The following is a 23181-nucleotide window of genomic DNA, read 5'->3' on the forward strand; positions in this document are numbered from 1 at the left end:
ATTCTGCCTCTCACAGTGAACAGTCCTTGGAATGACTGATTTCACCTCGATCCACACAAAGGAACAGAACTCATTAAAGAGTTTTGCATCAACAATTTTCTCCCTTAAATCCATTTGAGTTTGCTAAGGAATTTCCCATAGAGGCTCTTCACAGAACAGTCACTTCTCATCTGCTCCAGGAATAAAACCCAGTGAGTCTGAAGGTCTTATTTATATCACCTAATCTATTAAGGGCCTTGGGGGGTTGGGGTTGGCGGGTTTTTAAACTTGTCTAGAAATGGAAGAAAATTTTCAAATAGAAACCAGTTCCTGAATTTGACATCCTTACGTTTTAATAGAAGTAAAAAAAAATTATAAATGCTTATTTAATTTAGTCCCAAATGGAATCCCCCTCCCTATATTTTTCACTCTTTTCCTAAGTGTAATTGATTCTAATTAATGTAAGTAAACTGATGTTAGAAAAGATCCTTTTCAGATTTGACATTCATGAATATATACAGGTAGAAAGTTTTTAATGGCAAGAACTTAGTAAGCACTTAATAGATAATTTATGAATTAAATGCATTGAGAAAGAAAAAGGAAGTAACAAATATATGTATAAGTAGGGCCATTGCATGGTAGGCTGATGATATGGAGTTGGGTCATAGGCAATGCTGTGTTTGCCAGTCTCCCATTCCAGATGAGTGCAGGGAGAAAGGTTGCAAATTGGGACACACTAAGAGTAAAAACATTTATGTATTGCTGGCTTCCACTTCTATCTACTGTTGTGACATCCCAGTGTCCTCCAAGACATTTCTAAATCTTCAACAAGAATTTGATATTTCCTCCTCTACTCTGATCCCTCTATGGATATTTGCCCATGAGGCTCCTGCTGCCACAGAATCATTTACTGATCCTTGCAATGAAGTAAAAAACCACTCCTCTTGTTAGTCACAGTCATTGTTTTCAGAAGATACTTGGAAGTCAGGACACACCTAGCAGCCATAGCCCAGTCCTCACCTACCCCTGCCTCCTTTTCTACCGCGTGAAGACGTTTCATTAGATATCTGTTCTGCACCAGAGGATATGCTAGATCCAATGGAACAGCTTGACCCTACCTTAAACCCAGCTTCTTATAAAGGTGGGAACTCTCACCAACATGACCTTTTCCCCCTGGGTTGTATAAATACTCAGCCCTCAGACACCATAGATTTGGCTCTTCCCTCCAATGCTCAGTGGGGTATGCAGAACTGCAGTTGGCCTCCTGGGAGATGGGCCATGATTTGATATCTTCTCCTGCTCTTTTGGACCCTTTTTGCTGTGTAAGTAATAAAGTAGTCATCTGCTAAAGGTTTCTGTTGTGCCTGAGCCTGTGTTCCCATAATGTACCATACAGCAACTTCATCCACAATGCTGAATTCCACATCCTCAATAAACCAAAGCTATGGAGTACTATATTCTTGGGAACTCTCAATGTGTCCAAGCACCATGATGCCTTGTAACAAAGAGGAGAGAATCTTTCTCTGCTTTTAGATTTAACTGTTTGCCAGAAACCTGATAGTATAGTTTGTGACCCCATATCTTACACTATATATAGTGAAAGGAGCTCTTTCATTTTGTTACTAGCCCTTAATTCATTGGTCTCTAAAACACGAGGGCTGTGTGGGAACAATAAATGGGAATCACTGGTACTCAACTGTACTGACAGCCAGTGTCCTTGTCACACCACACCACCTTCTTTGTAAGGCCCTACCAAATTCAGATTTGCTGCTGGTACAAACCAAAAAAAAGAACTCAACTTGGGTCTAGTTCACTCCTCAGTACTTCACACGAAATAGACTCCTAATGGTGTATTACCACTGTTGTAGTTTGCTAATGCTGCGGGAATGCAAAACACCAGAAATGGATTGGCTTTTTATAAAAGGGGGCTTATTTGGTTACACAGTTACAGGCTTAAGGCCATAAAGTGTCCAAGGTAACACATCAACTGGAGGATGGCTAATGTTGTCCAGAAAACCTCTGTTAGCTAGGAAGGCACGTGGCTGGCATCTGCTCTAAGTTCTGGTTTCAAAATGGCTTTTTCCCAGGATGTTCCTCTCTAGGCTTCAGCTCCTCAAAAATGTCACTCTTAGTTGCTCTTGGGGCGTTTGTCCTCTCTTAGCTTCTCTGGAGCAAAAGTCTGCTTTCAAAGGCCATCTCCAAAATGTTTCTGTAAGCTGACGCTCCAATCTCACTTCCAATGTGTTCTTCAAGGTGTCCCTCTTGGCTGTAACAAGCTTGCTCCTTCTGCCTTAGCTTATATAGTGCTCCAGTAATTTAATTCAGACTCACCCTGAATGGGAGGGGCAACACCTCTGTGCTGGTTTGAATGTATTATGTCCCCCAAATGCCATTATCTTTGATGTAATCTTGTGTGGGCAGATGTTATCAGTGTTGATTAGATTGTAATTCTTTGAGTGTTTCTTTGGAATGCACCCCACCCAGCTGTGGGTGATGACTCTGATTGGATAATTTCCATGGAGGTGTTGCTCCACCCATTCGGGGTGGGTCTAAGTTGAGTCACTGAAGCCATATAAATGAGCTGATGGACAGAGGGAACTCAGTGCAGCTGTGAGTGATGTTTTGAAGAGGAGCTACAGCCAAGAACGAACTTTGAAGACCGCACAGGAGCTGCAGATGAGAGACAGTTTGAAGACCACTGCTGAAAGCACTCTTGCTCTGGACAAGCTGAGAGAGGACAAATACCCCAAGTGCAACTAAGAGCGACATTTTTGAGGAACTGCAGCCTAGAGAGCAACGTCCTGGGAGAAAGCCATTTTGAAACCAGAACTTGGAGCAGACACCAGCCACGTGCCTTCCCAGCTAACAGAGGTTTTCTGGACACCATTGGCCATCTTCCAGTGAAGGTACCCAATTGTTGATGTGTTACCTTGGACACTTTATGGCCTTAAGACTGTAACTGTGTAACCAAATAAACCCCTTTTATAAAAACCAATCCATCTCTGGTGTTTTGCATTCTGGCAGCATTAGCAAATTAGAACAACCTCCATGGAAATTATCCAACCAAAGGTCTTGTCCACAGTTGATTGAATCACATCTCCATGGAAACACCCAAAGGATTCCAAAATCTAATCAACACTAATATGTCTGCCCACACAAGACTGCATCAAAGATAATGGCGTTTTGGGGGACAAAATACATCGAACTGGCACAACCACCAATCTGTGCTATGTATTTCTTAATCCTGTGAAAGCAGGCAGAGAGAATCAGAAGAATTCACAAGAGAAGAGTTATATTCTGTTGCTGGTTCTATCAAATTACCCTGAAGCTCTGCACGAGTCATTTAACTTTCTGGATTTCTATTTCCTCATTTATGCTATCAGGTAGTTGAATAGAAGCCTTATAAAGTAATTACCATCCCCCAAATTATAACAATTGAGATCAAAATACAAGGAGGTCCTACATCTTCAAAAGATTATGTCTGACTTCTGGCACACTTCTCAAACTATCCCTGGCTCTTCTCCACCCTCTTCTAGATCTCTCCTTGAAGGATGAGTTGCAAATCTCATTGGCTAATGAGTACAATATTGCCTTAATATTTAATCATCCAAGATCCATTCCCAACTTACTCTTGCATTTACATTGCAACTCTATTCTGTGGTATCCACATAAATGGACTCTTTTCTAATTCAGCCGTCACTCTCTCCTTCTTACAAGCATGCCTCTGTATACCAGAAAAAAGACTTAAATTATAGGGAAATAGAAATTTCTCATCAGGCTTCAAGTCTAGGTCATTTATGCCAACTCATTCATTGTCCAGAGCTCTGCACTGCAGTGTAAGACATTTATAAGGCTTTTTATAGTTACTTTGATACCCAAATGCACAGCCTCTCAGGAACTCAGTGGACAAAAATCATAATTAGCAGGGCAGGATTTGAGTTTACCAAGTACCAGACCAAAATACATTTTAAGAACACCAAAGCCTCACCGTAACCTCTACTAATTTGCATATGTCATTTTACATTAAGTATATTGACTTGAGTCAAAAATATTTTTGTAAAATATTGTCTGTCAGTTAACAGAAATACTTGTCAGCTATGGATGTATACAGTTTCAAGAACAAAGGTCCACATGCCCAAGAGAAGAAGATTCAACCCATTTCCAAGTTATAACTATACGACTTAAATAAGTAGTGCCCTATTTCTCATTTTAAATATCACCAGGGGACAATTTTAATGATCTCAGATATTTTTAAAATGTATTTTAGTCCCTTCTCTTTTATAGAATTCACACAGCAAATAACATTTTTAGGGGGAAATTGACAGATTTAAAGTCATAAAGAACAGAAAGGGATGAACCATTATTAAGTAAATGTTTAAAAGTTCACTTTAAAATTTTGGACACTATGCTAAGTTGAGAAAAGCATTAAATCATGAAGCTAGCCATGGTTATCTCTGAATACCACTGTTATTTTTGGTATGCCTCACAAACCAAATCATACATATAAACTTTCTCGTCGTAAATTAAATACATCTCATTATTTGCCTTTTAACGGGATCTGCTTTATATTCATTCCCTCAGCACTAGCATCGTCATGTGTTTGTCGGACACTGCACCATATGCATTCATATTCATTGTAGATTTGTACATTTATTACAACAATTTCCTGGCCAATGACAGAAAAGCATTTTTTGGAAGGAGTAGCCATTTCTAAATTGTACAAATGCACCACTCCCTCAGACAAATATTTCAGATATTTTCCTCCCTCCTCAAATACCCAACAACTTCTTCCTCTCCTGCTAAAATGTGTTCCATTAAAAATCAAAACAAAACAGACAAGCAAACAAAAAAACTTTCAATTGATTCCACATCTTCCTTTATCCACACCTACTGTCCCTTCATGCCATTCCCCCTTACACTAAAATTCCTTAGAACACCTATTTCTAATTCCTCTGATTCCTCCTTGTTTCCATTCCAACAAAGCTTATACTTTGACTATTCCATGGAAACTGGTCTTACCAAGGACAACAATGATACCTACATCACTAAAACTAACAGTATATTCTTCTATTCTTCTAACTTGACTCATTGGCAGCATTAATGCAAGTAATCACTCCCTCTTGAACCACTTCTTCACTTGCATTCTAGGACACAACTCTATCAAGCAGGGGCAAGGTTTTAAATGTCATCTCTGTGATCATGAACTAGAAGTTACATTTGTTGCCTGGATTTTTCTTCTAACATTTAAATGTGCATATTTAACAGGTTATTTGACATCACCAGTTGGATGCATGATAGGCATCTATAACTTAGTCTGTCAAAGAACAAATTCATGATATTTTCCCCAAACCTGCTCATCCCACTCCTTCCACATGTTGTGAAACTTTTCTAAAAGAAATCAAAGAAGATCTAAATATCTGGAAAGATATTCCATGTTCATGGATATGAAGGCTAAATATCATTAAGATATCAATTCTACCCAAACTGATATACAGATTCAATGCATTTCCAATCAAAATTCCAACAGCTTATTCTGAAGATTTGGAAAAGAGTGTTACCAAATTTATTTGGAAGGGAAACAGGCCTTTAACTGACAAAAATATTCTTAAAAAGAAGAATGAAGTGAGGGGACTTACACTTCCTGATTTTAAAGCCTACTGTAAAGCCACAGTGGTCAAAATAGTATGGTAGAGGCACAAGCAGACATATTGATTGTTCTAGTTTGCTAATGCTGCTGGAATGCAAAACACCAGAGATGGATTGGCTTTTATAAAAGGGGGTTTATTTGGTTACAGAGTTACAGTCTTAAGGCCATAAAGTGTCCAAGGTAATGCATCAGCAATCAGGTACCTTCACTGGAGGATGGCCAATGGTGTCCAGAAAACCTCTGTTAGCTGGGAAGGCACATGGCTGGCGTCTGCTCCAAAGTTCTGGTTTCAAAATGGCTTTCTCCCAGGATGTTCCTCTCTAGGCTGCATTTCCTCAAAAATGTCACTCTTAATTGCACTTGGGATATTTGTCCTCTCTTAGTTTCTCCAGAGCAAGAGTCTGCTTTCAATGGCCATCTTTATAGTGTCTCTCATCTGCAGCTCCTGTGCTTTCTTCAAAGTGTCCCTCTTAGCTGTAGCTCCTCTTCAAAACATCACTCACATCTGCACTGAGTTCCTTTTGTTTGCCAGCTCATTTATATGGCTCCAGTGACTCAACTTAGACCCACCCCAAATGGGCGGAGCAACACCTCCATGGAAATTATCCAATCAGTGTCATCACCCACAGCTGGGTGGGGCACATCTCCAAAGAAACACTCAAAGAATTACAATCTAATCAATACCCATAACGTCTGCCTACATAAGATTACATCATAGATAATAGCATTTGGGGGACATAATACATTCAAACTGGAACACTGATCAATGGAATTGAATCACAAATTCAGAAATAGATCCCCAGATCTATGGTCAGCTGATTTTTGATAAACTGGGACATAATAGTACCATCAACAAATGGGGCTGGGAGAACTGGATATCCATATCCAAAAGAATGAAAGTGGACCCATACTTCACACCCTATACAAAAACTAACTCAAAGTGGATCCAAGACCTCAATATAAGAGACAGTATCATAAAACTCCTAGAAGATAACATAGGGAAACATCTTCAAGATCTAGTAGTAGAAGGTAACTTCTTAGACCTTACTCCCAAAGCATAAGCAACATGAAAAAAAATAGATAGACTGGAACTTCTCAAAATCAAAAGCTTCTCTACCTTAAAGGTGAATAGTAACCAACACAATGGGAGAAAATATTTGGTAACCATATATATGATAAGAGATTGCTATCCAGTATATATAAAGAAATCCTATAGCTCAACAATGTATACAGAGCCCAATTATAAAATGAGCAAAAGATATGAAAAGACATTTTTCTGAAGAGGAAATACAAAAGGTTAAAAAACAAAAAAGGAATGTTCATCTTCACTAGTTATTAGTGAAATGCAATCAAAACCACAATGAGAGATTATCTCACACCAATAAGAATGGCTGCCATTAAAAAAACAAGAATCTACAAATGCTGGAGAGGATGTGCAGAAATTGCAACTTTTATCCACTGTTGGTGGGAATTTATAACGGTACAGCCCCTGTAGAAGTCAGTTTGGTGGTTCCTCAGAAAACTAAATATTGAGTTATCCTATGATTCAGCAATTTCACTATTTGGTATATACCCAGAATATCTGAAAGCAGTGACATGAACAGATATTTTCACACTGATGTTCACTGTGCCATTATACAAGTTTGCAAAAATATGGAAAAAATCTAAGTGTCCTTCAACAGACAAGTGGATAAACAAAATGTGGTATATACATACAATGGAATACTATGCAGCAGTAAGAAGGGATGGGGTCCTAAAACATGTGACAAGATGGATGAACCTTGAAGACATAATGCTGAGTGAAATAAGTCAGACAAAAAAGGAGAGATATTGTATGTTATCATTAATATGATCTCCCCGAATAATGTGAAATCAGTGTCTTAAAATGTAGAATATAGGGGACCTGGAGATAGACCAAAGCTAGAGAAGGGAGAATCATTACTGAATATGTACAGATCTGTTAATGAGGTTGAATTTAAAGGTAGGGAATGGACAAGGGTGATGATATTTCATAATGGGATTATAAATATCAGTGCTGTATTGAAGGCAAACATGATTGAAAGAGGTTGTTTAAGTACCACACTAATACTAGCGATAAATAATTGGAACCCTATACTTTACCAGTCAAGCCCTCAATTTTGAGGCTTGTTCTTGTGAAACTTATGGTGGTGAAGAGGAGGCTGAGCCTATCTATAACTATGCCTGAGTCAACTCCAGAGAACCTATTTTGTTGCTCAGATGTGATCTCTCTCTAAACCCAGTTCTGCAGATAAATTCATTATCCTCCCCCCTATATGGGACATGATTCTCAGGGGAGGGAGTCTCCCTGGTGATATGGGACATGACTCCAAGGAATGAACTTGGCTCAAACCCTGAGGGACTGAGAATACTTCCTGACCAACAGAGGGAAAAAAAGGTAACAATATAAGGTTTCAGTGGACAAGAGATTTCAAATAGTCACGAGGCTCTCCTGGAGGTTACGCTTATGAAAGCTTCAGCTAGATATTCCAGATGGCCAATGTATGCCAAGCCCAAGTAAACAGTAGTTCCCCAAATACTAAAAAATATCTAGGTACCTATCTGAGACTCTACAAAGTTTTCACATACTAAGTTTATTTTTCAGAAACTTAAATCCTCCAGAGTGTTCCTACACCAGATAAGTCCCAAAACCCAGAGGCAACAGCCTCTTCAAGAACTTCAAATAGATGCCTCCCCCTTCACAATAATGCTGGCAGCCCTTTTCAATATGCACAAGTTAGGGTGGTCACTGCCCAAATATCCTTGAAGACTGAGACAGTGATCAAACATGAGGGAGGGGTAGCAACAGACAAGATAGGATTTAACAAAGGATTACAAATACTATACACACACACACAGACACACATACACATGGTGGAACTGTAACACATAACACTCTTTGAAGTCTGCTCTGAAGCTACTTGTTATATGTACTTTGAAATTTATCACCCTTATGTATATATGTTATATTTCACAGTAAGGGAACAACTGAAAATGTGGAGTTATAACCCATAACATTCTTTGAAATTTGCTAACTACTTGTTAAATTGTACTTTGAAAGTTATTGCTTTTCTGTATCTATGTTATATTTCACAATAAAAAATGTAAAAAAGCAATCTCTCATAGCAAGTAAGACAGATCCCCACCTATATCTACATACAGAGACCCAAGCCCACAGGGAGCCACAGCAGGACATGAGCTGCTCAGGAGGGCAGAATAAAAAAGGGCAGCAAGGAAGACTTTCCAGAATGGAAGATCAGGGAGGGAACTATAACATCTTCCCTAAAAGGAGCAAGTAGCCAGGCAGAAAATATTCAAATAAACTGTTTGGGTACTCAGGGAACAGGGGAGGATATTTCAAGGCCTAGATCAGTGATGGATGAAGAGTCTGAGAAAACATGGACTGAGAGAGTGTTTCCATTCCTGAGTCTAGGTGCCCATCTCCCACCCTTGAAAGAAACAGTGACTGGAGACCCGATCCTGGCCTGGAGGAGGACTGCAGACTGGGACAGCTGGGGGAATCTTTTGGACAAGTAAAGTGGAAGACAGCCCCACACTGAGATTTTGGCCAGTGAACTGAGTGCAGAGGAACCCAGCAGTTTCAGCCACACCTGCTCAAATACAGTCTGAGCTCCAGAAGGTAAACATCTTCTGAGGATGATTAAGTCACTGAACAGTGCCATCTGCTGGTAAGGAAAGTGTAGGGGAACTACAGGGCTTTTCAAAGCCCTTCCAGACCCAATCTCAGGCCCATTGGAGCAGGTTTACATCCTCTGCATTCACCACTAATTTGGCTGAAAAACATGGATGACTCAACTGTCAAAGCTGTGCCCTAAAACAAACCCAGGTCTTGCTGGCCAGTGGAAAGAAGAGCACTCCTGGGCCAGTTGCTGGCTGGGTAAGTTGAACCTCTCAGTCCCCCAGCCCAAGGTATCTCAATGCCTGGAAATCACCAGACACAATGGCCCCCAAGTGGAGTCTCAGCCAAGGGGCACAGTGCTCACCTCCACTCATGGATTTGGCAGCTTCCATCAGGCATAGAGACCTGCTGCTTTGACTGGATTGTTGCCTGGTCAGGTTCCTGACCAGTGGGGCTGCCACAAAAGGGAAGAGGTGGGGTTGTGGGAAGAGGTGGCCCAAGAGTGCTATCTTCTGGGATGACAGAGAAAGTGCAGCCTGGCAAACTGCTTTTTTGCCCAGTCTCTAACAGACTTCCAAAAAGGGTTGTTCCAGTTTGCAAAAGCTGTCATTATGCAAAATAACAGAAATGGATTGGCTTTTATACAGGGGATTTGTTAGGTTGCAAATTTACTAAGGCTATAAAACTCTCCAAATTAAGGCATTAAGAAAAGGATACTGTTTTAGTTTTCTAATGCTGCCAGGATGAAAAATATCAGAAATGGATTGGCTTTCATAAAAGGGGGTTTAGGGAGAGGCGAGCCAAGATGGCAGATTGGTGAGCTGTATGTTTTAGTTACTGCCCCAGGAAAGTAGGTAGAAAGCCAGGAACTGCATGGAATGGACACCACAGAGCAATCTGACTTTGGGCATACTTCATACAACACTCATGAACACATCGAACTGCTGAGATCAGTGAAATCTGTAAGTTTTTGTGGCCAGGGGACCCACGCCCCTCCCTGCCAGGCTCAGGCTTGTGGGAGGACGGGCTGTCAGTGCTGGGAAGGAGAAGGGAGAACTGCAGTAGCAGCTCTTATCGGAAACTCATTCTACTGACTCAAACTCCAACCATAGATAGACTGAGACCAGACACCAGAGAATCTGAGAGCAGCCAGCCCAGCAGAGAGGAGACAGGCATAGCAAAACACAGCAAGAAAAACTCCAAAATAAAAGCGGAGGAGTTTTGGAGTTCTGGTGAACATAGAAAGGGGGAGGGCAGAGCTCAGGCCCAGACGCTCATATGCAAATCCCGAAGAAAAGCTGATCTCTCTGCCTCCTGGATCTTTCCTTAATGGCCCTAATTGCTTTGTCTCTTAGCATTTCAATAACCCATTAGATCTGTGAGGAGGGCTTTTTTTTTTTTTAATCTTTTTTTTTTTTTTCTTTTTCTAAAACAATTACTCTAAGAAGCCCAATACAGAAAGCCTCAAAGACTTGCAATTTGGGCAGGTCAAGTCAAGAGCAGAACTAAGAGAGCTCTGAGACAAAAGGCAACAATCCAGTGGCTGAGAAAATTCACTAAACACCACAACTTCCCAAGAAAAGGGGGGGGTGTCCGCTCACAGCCATCATCCTGGTGGACAGGAAACACTCCTGCCCGTCGCCAGCCCTATAGCACAGAGCTGCCCAAGACAACCCAGTGTGATGGAAGTGCTTCCGATAACACGCACACACCACAAAACTGGACATGGACATTAGCCTTCCCTGCACCCTCAGCTGGTTGTCCCAGAATAGGGAAGGTGGAGCAGTGTGAATTAACAAAGCCCCATTCAGCCATCATATCAGCAGACTGGGAGCCTCCCTACACAGCCAGCAGCCCACAACCACCCTGGGGGGACAGCACTCACCTGTGACATAGCACAGACATCCCTCAACAGAGGACCAGGGGGTACACGGCCTGGAAGAGGGACCCACTAGCAAGTCTCAGGAGCCATATGCCAATACCAAGGACTTGTGGGTCAGTGGCAGAGACAAACTTTGGAAGCCCTGAACTGAAGGATTAGACTATTGCATCAGCTTTAAAACTCCAGGATCACCAGGGAGATTTGATTGTTAGAGCCACCCCCCCCTCCCGGACTGCCCAGACACACGCCCCATATACAGGGTGGGCAACACCAACTACACACGCAAGCTTGGTACACCAATTGGACCCCACAAGACTCACTCCCCCACTCACCACAAAGGCAAAGCAGGGGAGAACTGGCTTGTGGAGAACAGGTGGCTGATGGACGCCACCTGCTGGTTAGTTAGAGAAAGTGTACTCCACGAAGCTGTAGATCTGATAAATTAGAGATAAGGACTTCCATTGGTCTACAAATCCTAAAAGAAATCCATCAAGTTCAGGAAATGCCAAGAGGCCAAAAACAACAGAAAATTATAAAGCATATGAAAAAACCAGACGATATGGATAACCCAAGCCCAAGCACCCGAATCAAAAGTTCAGAAGAGACACAGTTCCTAGAGCAACTAATTAAAGAACTAAGGATGAACAATGAGACCATAGTATGGGATACAAAGGATATCAAGAAGACCCCAGAAGAGCATAAAGAAGACACTGCAAGACTAAATAAAAATATAGATGATCTTATGGAAATTAAAGAAACTGTTGACCAAATTAAAAAGATTCTGGATACTCATAGTACAAGACTAGAGGAAGTTGAACAATGAATCAGTGACCTGGAAGATGACAGAATGGAAAATGAAAGCACAAAAGAAAGAATGGGGAAAAAAATAAAAAAAATCAAAACGCACCTCAGGGATATGATAGATAATATAAAACGTCCAAATATAAGACTCATTGGTGTTCCAGAAGGGGAAGAAAAGGGTAAAGGTCTAGGAAGAGTATTCAAAGAAATTGTTGGGGAAAATTTCCCAAATCTTCTAAACAGCATAAATACACAAATCATAAATGCCCACTGAACTCCAAATAGAATAAATCCAAATAAACCTGCTCCAAGACATATTCTGATCACACTCAAACACAGAAGAGAAGGAGCAAGTTCTGAAAGGAGCAAGAGTAAAGCAATTCACCACATACAAAGGAAACAGCATAAGACTAAGTACTGACTACTCAGCAGCCACCATGGAGGCGAGAAGGCAGTGGCACAATATATATAAAATTCTGAGTGAGAAAAATTTCCAACCAAGAATACTTTATCCAGCAAAGCTCTCCTTCAAATTTGAGGGAGAGCTTAAATTTTTCACAGACAAACAAATGCTGAGAGAATTTGCTAACAAGAGACCTGCCCTACTGGAGATACTAAAGGGAGCCCTACAGACAGAGAAACAAAGAAAGGACAGAGAGACTTGGAGAAAGGTTCAGTACTAAACAGATTCGGTATGGGTACATTAAAGGATATTAATAGAGAGAGGGGAAAAATATATATGACAAACATAAACCAAAGGATAAGATGACTGATTCAAGAAATGCCTTCACAGTTATAACATTGAATGTAAATGGATTAAATTCCCCAATGAAAAGATACAGATTTGCAGAATGGATTAAAAAAAATGAACCATCAATATGTTGCATACAAGAGACTCATCTTAGACACAGGGACACAAAGAAATTGAAAGTGAAAGGATGGAAAAAAAATATTTCATGCAAGCTACAACCAAAAGAAAGCAGGAGTAGCAATATTAATCTCAGATAAAATAGACTTTAAATGCAGGGATGTTTTGAGAGACAAAGGAGGCCACTACATACTGATAAAAGGGGCAATTCAACAAGAAGAAATAACAATCATAAATGTTTACGCACCCAATCAAGGTGCCACAAAATACATGAGAGAAACACTGGCAAAACTAAAGGAAGCAATTGATGTTTCCACAATAATTGTGGGAGACTTCAACACATCACTCTCTCCTATAGATAGATCAATCAGACAGAAGACCAATAGGAAATTGAAAACGTAAACAATCTGATAAAATGAATTAGATTTAACACACATATATAGAACATTACATCCCAAATCACCAGGATACACATACTTCTCTAGTGCTCATGGAACTTTCTCCAGAATAGATCATATGCTGGGACATAAAACAAGGCTCAATAAATTTAAAAAGATTGAAATTATTCAAAGCACATTCTCTGACCACAATGGAATACAATTAGTAGTCAATAACCATCAGAGACTTCGAAAATTCACAAATACCTGGAGTTTAACAACACACTCCTAAACAATCAGTGGGTTAAAGAAGAAATAGCAAGAGAAATTGCTAAATATAGAGAAATGAATGACAATGAGAACACAACATACCAGAAACTATGGGATGCAGCAAAAGCAGTACTGAGGAAGAAATTTATAGCACTAAATGCATATATTAAAAAGGAAGAGCAAGCCAAAATCAAAGAACTAATGGATCAACTAAAGAAGCTAGAAAATGAACAGCAAACCAATCCTAAAACAAGTACAAGAAAAGAAATAACAAGGATTAAAGCAGAAATAAATGACATAGAGAACAAAAAAACAATAGGATAAATATCACCAAAAGTTGGTTCTTTGAGAAGATCAATAAGATTGGTAAGCCCCTAGCTAGACTGACAAAATCAAAAAGAAAGAAGACCCATATGAACAAAATAATGAATGAAAAGGGTGACATAACTGCAGATCCCAAAGAAATTAAAAAAAATTATAAGAGGATACTATGAACAACTGTATGGCAACAAACTGGATAATGTAGAGGAAATGGACAATTTCCTGGAAACATATGAACAACCTAGACTGAACAGAGAAGAAATAGAAGACCTCAATCAACTCACAAGCAAAGAGATCCAATCAGTCATCAAAAATCCTCCTACAAATAAATGCCCAGGGCCAGATGGCTTCACAGGGGAATTCTACCAAATTTTCCAGAAAGAACTGACACCAATCTTACTTAAACTCTTTCAAAACATTGATGAAAATGGAACACTACCTAATTCATTTTATGAAGCTAACATTAATCTAATACCAAAACCAGGCAAAGATGCTACAAAAAAGGAAAACTACAGGCCAATCTCCCTAATGAATATAGATGCAAAAATCCTCAACAAAATACTTGCAAATCGAATCCAAAGACACATTAAAAAAATCATACACCATGACCAAGTGGGGTTCATTCCAGGCATGCAAGGATGGTTCAACATAAGAAAATCAATCAATATATTACAACACATTAACAAGTCAAAAGGGAAAAATCAAATGATCATCTCAATAGACGCCGAAAAAGCATATGACAAAATCCAACATCCGTTTTTGATAAAAACACTTCAAAAGGTAGGAACTGAAGGAAACTTCCTTGATATGATAAAGAGCATATATGAAAAACCCACAGCCAGCATAGTACTCAATGTTGAGAGACTGAAAGCCTTCCCTCTAAGATCAGGAACAAGACAAGGATGCCCATTATCACCACTGTTATTCAACATTGTGCTGGGAGAGCTAGCCAGGGCAATCCAGCAAGACAAAGAAATAAAAGGCATCCAAATTGGAAAAGAAGAAGTAAAACTGTCATTGTTCGTAGATGATATGATCTTATATCTAGAAAACCCTCAGAAATCGACGATACAGTTACTAGACCGAATAAACAAATTTAGCAAAGTAGCAGGATACAAGATTAATGCACATAAGTCAGTAATGTTTCTATATGCTAGAAATGAACAAACTGAAGAGACACTCAAGAAAAAGATACCATTTTCAATAGCAACTAAAAAAATCAAGTACCTAGGAATAAACTTAACCAAAGACGTAAAAGACCTATACAAAGAAAACTATATAACTCTACTAAAAGAAATAGAAGGGGACCTTAAAAGATGGAAAAATATCCCATGTTCATGGATAGGAAGGCTAAATGTCATTAAGATGTCAATTCTACCCAAACTCATCTACAGATTCAATGCAATCCCAATCAAAATTCCACCAATCTACTTTGCAGACTTGGAAAAGCTAGTTATCAAATTTATTCGGAAAGGGAAGATGCCTCGAATTGTCAAAGACACTCTAAAAAAGAAAAACAAAGTGGGAGGACTTACACTCCCTGACTTTGAAGCTTATTATGAAGCCACAGTTGTCAAAACAGCATGGTTCTGCCACAAAGATAGACATATAGATCAATGGAATTGGATTGAGAACTCGGAGATAGACCCCCAGATCTATGGCTGACTGATCTTTGATAAGGCCCTCAAAGTCACTGAACTGAGTCATAATGGTCTTTTCAACAAATGGGGCTGGGAGAGTTGGATATCCATATCCAAAAGAATGAAAGAGGACCCCTACCTCACCCCCTACACAAAAATTAACTCAAAATGGACCAAAGATCTCAATATAAAAGAAAGTACCATAAAACTTCTAGAAGATAATGTAGGAAAACATCTTCAAGACCTTGTATTAGGCAGACACTTCCTAGACTTTACACCCAAAGCACAAGTAACAAAAGAAAAAATAGATAAATGGGAACTCCTCAAGCTTAGTAGTTTCTGCACCTCAAAGGAATTTCTCAAAAAGATAAAGAGGCAGCCAACTCAATGGGAAAAGATTTTTGGAAACCATGTATCTGACAAAAGACTGATATCTTGCATATATAAAGAAATCCTGCAACTCAATGACAATAGTAAAGACAGCCCAATTATAAAATGGGCACAAGATATGAAAAGACAGTTCTCTGAAGAGGAAATACAAATGGCGAAAAAACACATGAAAAAATGTTCAGCTTCACTAGCTATTAGAGAGATGCAAATTAAGACCACAATGAGATATGATCTCACACCTATTAGAATGGCTGCCATTAAACAAACAGGAAACTACAAATGCTGGAGGGGATGTGGAGAAATTGGAACTCTTATTCATTGTTGGTGGGACTGTATAATGGTTCAGCCACTTTGGAAGTCAGTCTGGAAGTTCCTTAGAAAACAATATATAGAGTTACCATTTGATCCAGCGATTGCACTTCTCGGTATATACCTAGAAGATTGGAAAGCAGTGACACGAACAGATATCTGAACGCCAGTGTCCATAGCAGCGTTATTCACAATTGCCAAGATATGGAAACAACCCAAATGTCCTTCAACAGATGAGTGGATAAATAAAATGTGGTATATAAACACGATGGAATCCTACATGGCAGTAAGAAGGAACGATCTCGTGAAACATATGACAACATGGATGAAACTTGAAGACATAATGCTGAGCGAAATAAGCCAGGCACAAAAAGAGAAATATTATATGCTACCACTAATGTGAGCTTTGAAAAATGTAGAATGTAGGGGAACGAACAATAGAGAGCAATTAAGGAAGGGGGAACAATAATCCAAGAAGAACAGATAAGCTATCGTGGGTAAATTTAACGTTCTGGGAATACCCAGGAATGACTATGGTCTGTTAATTTCTGATGGGTATAATAGGAACAAGTTCACAGAAATGTTGCTATATTAGGTAACTTTCTTGGGGTAGAGTAGGAACATGTTGGAAGTAAAGTAGTTATCTTAGGTTAATTGTCTTTTTCTTACTCCCTTGTTATGGTCTCTTTGAAATGTTCTTTTATTGTATTTTTTTTTAAATATTATTTTTTTATTTTTTTATTTTTCATAGTTGATTTAAAAAAAAAAAAGTTAAAAAAAAAACAAGGAAAAAAATATGTAGAGCCACCTTGAGGAGCCTGTGGAGAATGCAGGGTATTGGCCTACTCCACCTCGATGGTTGCTAACATGACCACAGACATAGGGGGCTGGTGGTTTGATGGGTTGAGCCCTCTACCACAGGATTTGCCCTTGTGAAGACTGTTGCTGCAAAGGAGAGGCTAGGCCTCCCTATAATTGTGCCTAAGAGCCTCCTCCTGAATGCCTCTTTATTGCTCAGATGTGGCCCTCTCTCTCTAGCTAAGCCAACTTGAAAGGTGAAATCACTGCCCTCCCCTCTATGTGGGATCAGACACCCAGTGGAGTGAATTTCCCTGGCAACATGGAATATGACTCCCAGGGAGGAATGTAGACCCCGCATCATGGGATGGAGAACATTTTCTTGACCAAAAGGGGGATGTGAAAGGAAATGAAATAAGTTTCAGAGGCAGAGAGATTCCAAAAGGAGCCAAGAGGTCACTCTGGTGGGCACTCTTACGCATAATTTAGACAACCCTTTTTAGGTTCTAAAGAACTGGGGTAGCTGGTGGTAGATACCTGAAACTATCAAACTACAACCCAGAACCCATGAATCTCAAAGACAATTGTATAAAAATGTAGCTTATGAGGGGTGACAATGGGATTGGGAAGGCCATAAGGACCACACTCCCCTTTGTCTAGTTTATGGATGGATGAGTAGAAAAATAGGGGAAGGAAACAAACAAACAAACAGACAAAGGCACCCAGTGTTTTTTTTTACTTTAATTGCTCTTTTTCACTTTAATTATTATTCTTGTTATTTTTGTGTGTGTTCTAATGAAGGTGTCAGGGATTGTTTTAGGTGATGAATGTATAACTATGTAATGGTACTGTGAACAATCGAATGTACAGTTTGTTTTGTATGACTGCGTGGTATGTGAATATATCTCAAAAAAAAGAAGATTAAAAAAAAAAGTGGGGGTTTATTTGGTTACACAGTTACAGTCTTAAGGCCATAAAGTATCCAAGGTAATGCATCAACAACCGGGTACCTTCAATGGTTTCACTGGAGGATGGCCAATGGCATCCGGAAAACCTCTGTTAGCTGGGAAGGCACGTGGGTGGCATCTGCTCCAGAGTTCTGGTATCAGAATGGCTTTCTCCCAGGAAATTTCTCTCTAGGCCACAGCTGCTCTTCAAAATGTCACTCTCAGTTGCTCTTAGGGCATTTGCCCCCTCTTAGCTTCTCCAGAGCAAAACCCTGTTTTCAAAGGCCATCTTCAAAATGTCTCTGTAAGTTGGAGCTCCTCTCTCAGCTCCTATGCATTTTCAAAGTGTCCCTCTTGGCTGTGGCAAGCTTGCTCCTTCTGTCAGAGTTTACATAGTTCTCCAGTAAACTAATTGAGGCCCATGCTGAATGGGCGGGGCCACACCTCCATTGAAATTATCCAATGAAAGATCTCACCCACAGTTAAATGATCACATCTCCAAGGAAACATCCAATCAAAAGTCTCCAATCCAATCAAAAGTCTCCAACCCAATCAACACCAATATGTTTCCTACGCACATAAGATTGTATCAAAGATAATGGCATTTTTGGGGACATAATACATCCAAACCAGCACAGATACCTTCTTTGAAGTAAGGCTAATGGTATCTGCAACACCTCCATCAGCTGGGAAGGCATGTGGCTGGCATCTGCTGGTTCTTTGCCCCAGGTTCTGGTTTCAAAATGGCTTCCTCAAAATTGCCTCTGGGCTTCTGTCTCTCTTAGCTTTTCTCTTTCAGCTCCTGTACCTGCTTGCTTGTTCTCCCAGGGCATTTCTCTCTAAGCATCTGGGGGTCCTCTCTTAGCTTCTCTGGGGCAAATTCTGGGATTCATCTCTTAGCTGAGCATCACCAAATGTTTTTCTGTCTGCATCTCCAAGTGTCTGGGTCTGTGTCTGCCCCTGAGCTCTCTTAGGACTCTAGTAAACTAATCAAGAACCACATTGAATGGGTGGGGTGACATCTCCATGGAAATAATCTAATTAAACTTCCTAACCTTAATTGAGTGGGTCACATCTCCAGGGAAACAATATAATCAAAATATCCCACCCACAATAGGTCTGCCCCCACAAGACTGCATTAAAGAACAAGGCTTTTTATGGGGCACATAACAGATTCAAACCAGCAAAAGGGTTGCACCTTTGATATGAGGTCCTGGCCCTGGATGATCTGAGTATTACTGACAAACCAAGTGCCAAAGAAGACTTCAATGCAAACCCAAACAACTACATCTTAGATAAGCGAGGGATATCAACTTTCAAAACAACATTATCAAGATAATCAAATGCCAAGAAACCAGCAAAAAATCACAATGCACATGAAAAAGCAAGAAGATATGGCCAAGCCTAATGACCAAATTAAAAAGCCAGAAGAGAAACAGAATTTGGAACAATTAATCAAAGATGTTCAAATAAATCTCCTAAATAACTTCATTGAGTTGGCTAAAGAGATAAAGGATAACACAAAGACACTAGAAGAACATAAAGAAGAATTTGAAAGAATAGAAAAGCAGCAGATCTTATGGAAATGAAAGATACACTAGTTAAATTAAAAATATACTAGAGACACACAACAGTAGTTTTGAAGAGGCAAAAGAATAAGTGAACTAGAGGAAAATGCAACTGAATTCAAACACATAAAAGACTAAATGGTGAAAAAAGATGGAAATTTTGAATTGAATCTCAAGGAAATGATTGACAACACAAAGTACACAAATGTAAGACTTGCTGGTGTCCCAGAAGGAGAAGAGAAGACTAAGGGCTAGGAAGATTACTTGTGGAGATAATCGGAAAACTTCCCAACCCTTATAAAAGACATAAATATGCAAATCAAAGAAGCCCTTGTTTTGGGGGTGTGCATCAAGGGATCTTCTGTTTTTTCTAGGGGGCCCTTGGTAACTTATGAAATACAGCACCAAGAAATTAATACTTGAAGACCTACATCTATATTGGGGCTCTCTGACATATTTACACAAGGGACCATCTAAATTTAAAAACATATACTGCTGTGTCCAACATCCATACTTCATGAAAAAGGCTAATGATAAGATTATACTGATTTTACATAGGAAGCATGGATGGAAATAATAGAATTGGGCTCTATCTGACTGACAGAATTTTCTGAAATGTTACAAAATAAAAAGACCTGTAGAATGTCATAGTGTGCCTTCTTCTGAAGCAGTTCCTTGACTTGAACTTTCCTTCTCAGGTCTGGATTCTGTGGGTGTTCTTAGGATTTTCATACCTCCCTGTGTATTGGTATCGCCGAGACTGGAATAAAGCTTTCTTATTGCCTTTTTGTTGGTCAGATTCCCACAAAGGCCTTCAAGTTCTCAGTGAGCAGAGATTTTTTTTTTTTTTTCATATCTTATAGGACCAGAATTAGTAAATTATGCCATATGAGAAGTACATAAATTGTGATTTAATTAAATGATTGATTGTTGAATTAATGGAATATTAAGTATTGGAACATCTAGGGAAGATTCTCCTAGCTTCTTGTCTTTGCTTCTTGTTTGTTAAAACAAAAACACTCAATGAATTGGTTTAAACAATAGGAATTTATTGGCTCACAGTTTTGAGGCTAGAAGTCGTCCAAAATCAAGATGTCAGCAAGGCAATGCTTTCTTCCAAAAGACTGTGGTTTCTTGGGCTGGCTGCTGGCGATCCCTTTGTCTTTGGCTTTTCTGTCACATGGTGATGCCTCTCCTTTCTCTTCTGGGTTGTCACTGACTCCCAGCTTCCACTTCCTCCCTGTGACTCCTCCTTCCATGTTCAATTTCATTTGCTTATAAGGACTTCAGTTATTTTGGATTAAGGCCTACTCTCATTCAGTTTTGGCACACCTTAACTAATAATATCTTCAAAAGTTCTATTTCCAAATGGGTTCACACCCAAAGGGCCAGGCTTTGGGACCTGAACATGCCTTTTGTGGGGACATGATTCATTTCCCAACCCTCTTGTTATTCAGTATAAGAATAGATTAGGGAGCTGGCGGTGGCCGAGGCGGCAGCAGGAGAGGGGAGAAGGGAGAGGGGAGCAGCGCTCAGAGCGCCGGGGCAGGGGCGTGAAGTGGGTGAGGGGGGAGGCAGGGAAGGGGAGCAGGCCACCATGGAAGACAAGGCGTTCACCAAGGAGCTGGACCAGTGGGTCGAGCAGCTGAATGAGTGTAAATAGCTTAACAAGAACCAAGTGTGGACCCTGTACGAAAAGGCTAAGGAAATTTTAACAAAAGAATCAAATGAGCAAGAGGTTTGTTGTCCCGTTACCGTCTGCGGAGATGTTCATGGCCAATTGCATGATCTTATGGAACTCTTTAGAATTGGTGGGAATTCACCAGACACAAACTATCTATTCTTGGGTGACTATGCTGACAGAGGTTATTACTCTGTAGAGACTGTGACTCTTCTTGTGGCATTAAAGGTGTGTTATCCAGAGCGCATTACAATATTGAGAGGAAACCATGAAAGCCGACAAATTACCCAAGTTTATGGCTTTTGTGATGACTGCCTATGAAAGTATGGAAATGCCAGTGTTTGGAAATATTTCACAGATTTGTTTGATTATCTTCCATTTACAGCTTTAGTAGATGGACAGATATTCTGCCTCCATGGTGGCCTCTCTCCATCCATAGATACATGGGATCATAAAAGAGCCCTGGATCATTTACAAGAAGTGCCACACGCGGACCCAATGTGTGATCTGTTGTGGTCGGATCCAGATGACCGTGGTGAGTGGGGCATTTCTCCACGTGGTGCTGGCTACACATCTGAACAAGACATTTCTGAAACATTTAACCATGCCAATGGCCTCACACTGGTTTCTCGTGCTCACCAACTTGTAATGGAGGGGTACAATTGGCGTCATGATCAGAATGTGGTTACTATCTTTAGTACACCCAATTATTGTTACCATTGTGGGAACCAGGCTGCTATCATGGAGTTGGATGACATTTTAAAATATTCCTTCCTTCAGTTTGACCCAGCACCTCGCCATGGAGAGCCTCATGTTACCCAGCATACCCCAGACTACTTTCTGTAAATTGGTCCTCAGAAAACCTGCCTTGGTATGTGGAAGTATACCTGGCTTTTTAAAATATATATATATTTAAAAACAAAAAAGTAGCAGTAATCTATGTGTTTCTGTAACAAATTGGGATCTAGTTGGCATTAAACCACATCATGGACCAAAATGTGCCATACTAATGATGAGCAGTTAGCATAACTTGAGACTGAAATTCAGTGCTACACTATGTTAGATCAATCAGTCATAACAGTTTGTCTGCTATACGTGTAGTAACCATTTTTCTCTGGACTATTCAAACAAAAAAATGGTAAGTAACTCCTCTCTCTCCTTTTGCACTTATTTGAAAATTCAGTTATAGTGTTTAACTGGCATGGATTAATAAGAGTTGGAATTTTATTTTTAAGGAAAATTCACACAAGCTAACTTCGACTTACTCCATTATCACCATTATTTTATTGAAATGTATAATAAACTTAACTGAAGAAAAGAGTCTTCTAGGGAATATGTCGCCGTAACATTTAAAGAGATTTTCCTTCATGTAAACTAAGTTACTGTTTTACGTTGATATGCATATTTCTGTATATTTGTCATGACAGTGCTTGCATCCTATTTGGTGTACTGAGCAAATAAACTTTCCATTTTAAACAAAACACACACACACACACACACACACACACACACACACACAAGAATAGATTAGTAGCTATGTACTCAATACAAGGAAGGGTAAAGATAGGAAACTATTAAAGAAGAGCAAGGCACAGTATATTTTGGAATGTATTATCAATTTCTCTCTAGCTTTGGCTAGACTCAGCCATGCTTTCAATGTTTCTTTGCAGCTGCATTAGATACTCACTAAGGAAGACACCAGTTTACAGCTGAGTCATTCTCTACTTAAAATGGGCATGAAACCAGAATCAGTAAATTTTCGGAACCTAGGGAAGGATACCTGATTATTAACCCTCCCCTGAAATTCCAAAGGGTGCTCCGCACCATGGAGCCAGAAAGGGTGGTTTGCCTTTTGCATGCTACCAATTTTGGATCCACCAAAACCTCTGTGACTTGGCTAAGAAAAAGCCATTGGGGTGCCCATTCCATTGCAACATATTCTGCAATGCAATCCAGTTGCCAGCACAAAATATAATTTCAAATTTGGAAGGATACCTTGCAGTCTAATTAGCTTCATATTCTCAAGATACAAGGCAAACACAAAC

General features: G+C 39.8%; 1 protein-coding gene and 1 pseudogene across 2 annotated transcripts in view; one reads left to right on the plus strand and one right to left on the minus strand.

Annotated features, from left to right (window-relative positions):
• Positions 1-23181, minus strand: part of DPP10 (dipeptidyl peptidase like 10) — a 689331-nt gene that overhangs the window by 457034 nt on the left and 209116 nt on the right. The gene's annotated exons all lie outside the window — the stretch shown is intronic.
• On the plus strand, positions 21053-21982 carry LOC119544459 (annotated as a pseudogene).

Source organism: Choloepus didactylus, chromosome 9, assembly GCF_015220235.1.
Source record: "Choloepus didactylus isolate mChoDid1 chromosome 9, mChoDid1.pri, whole genome shotgun sequence".
NCBI lineage: Eukaryota > Metazoa > Chordata > Mammalia > Pilosa > Megalonychidae > Choloepus > Choloepus didactylus.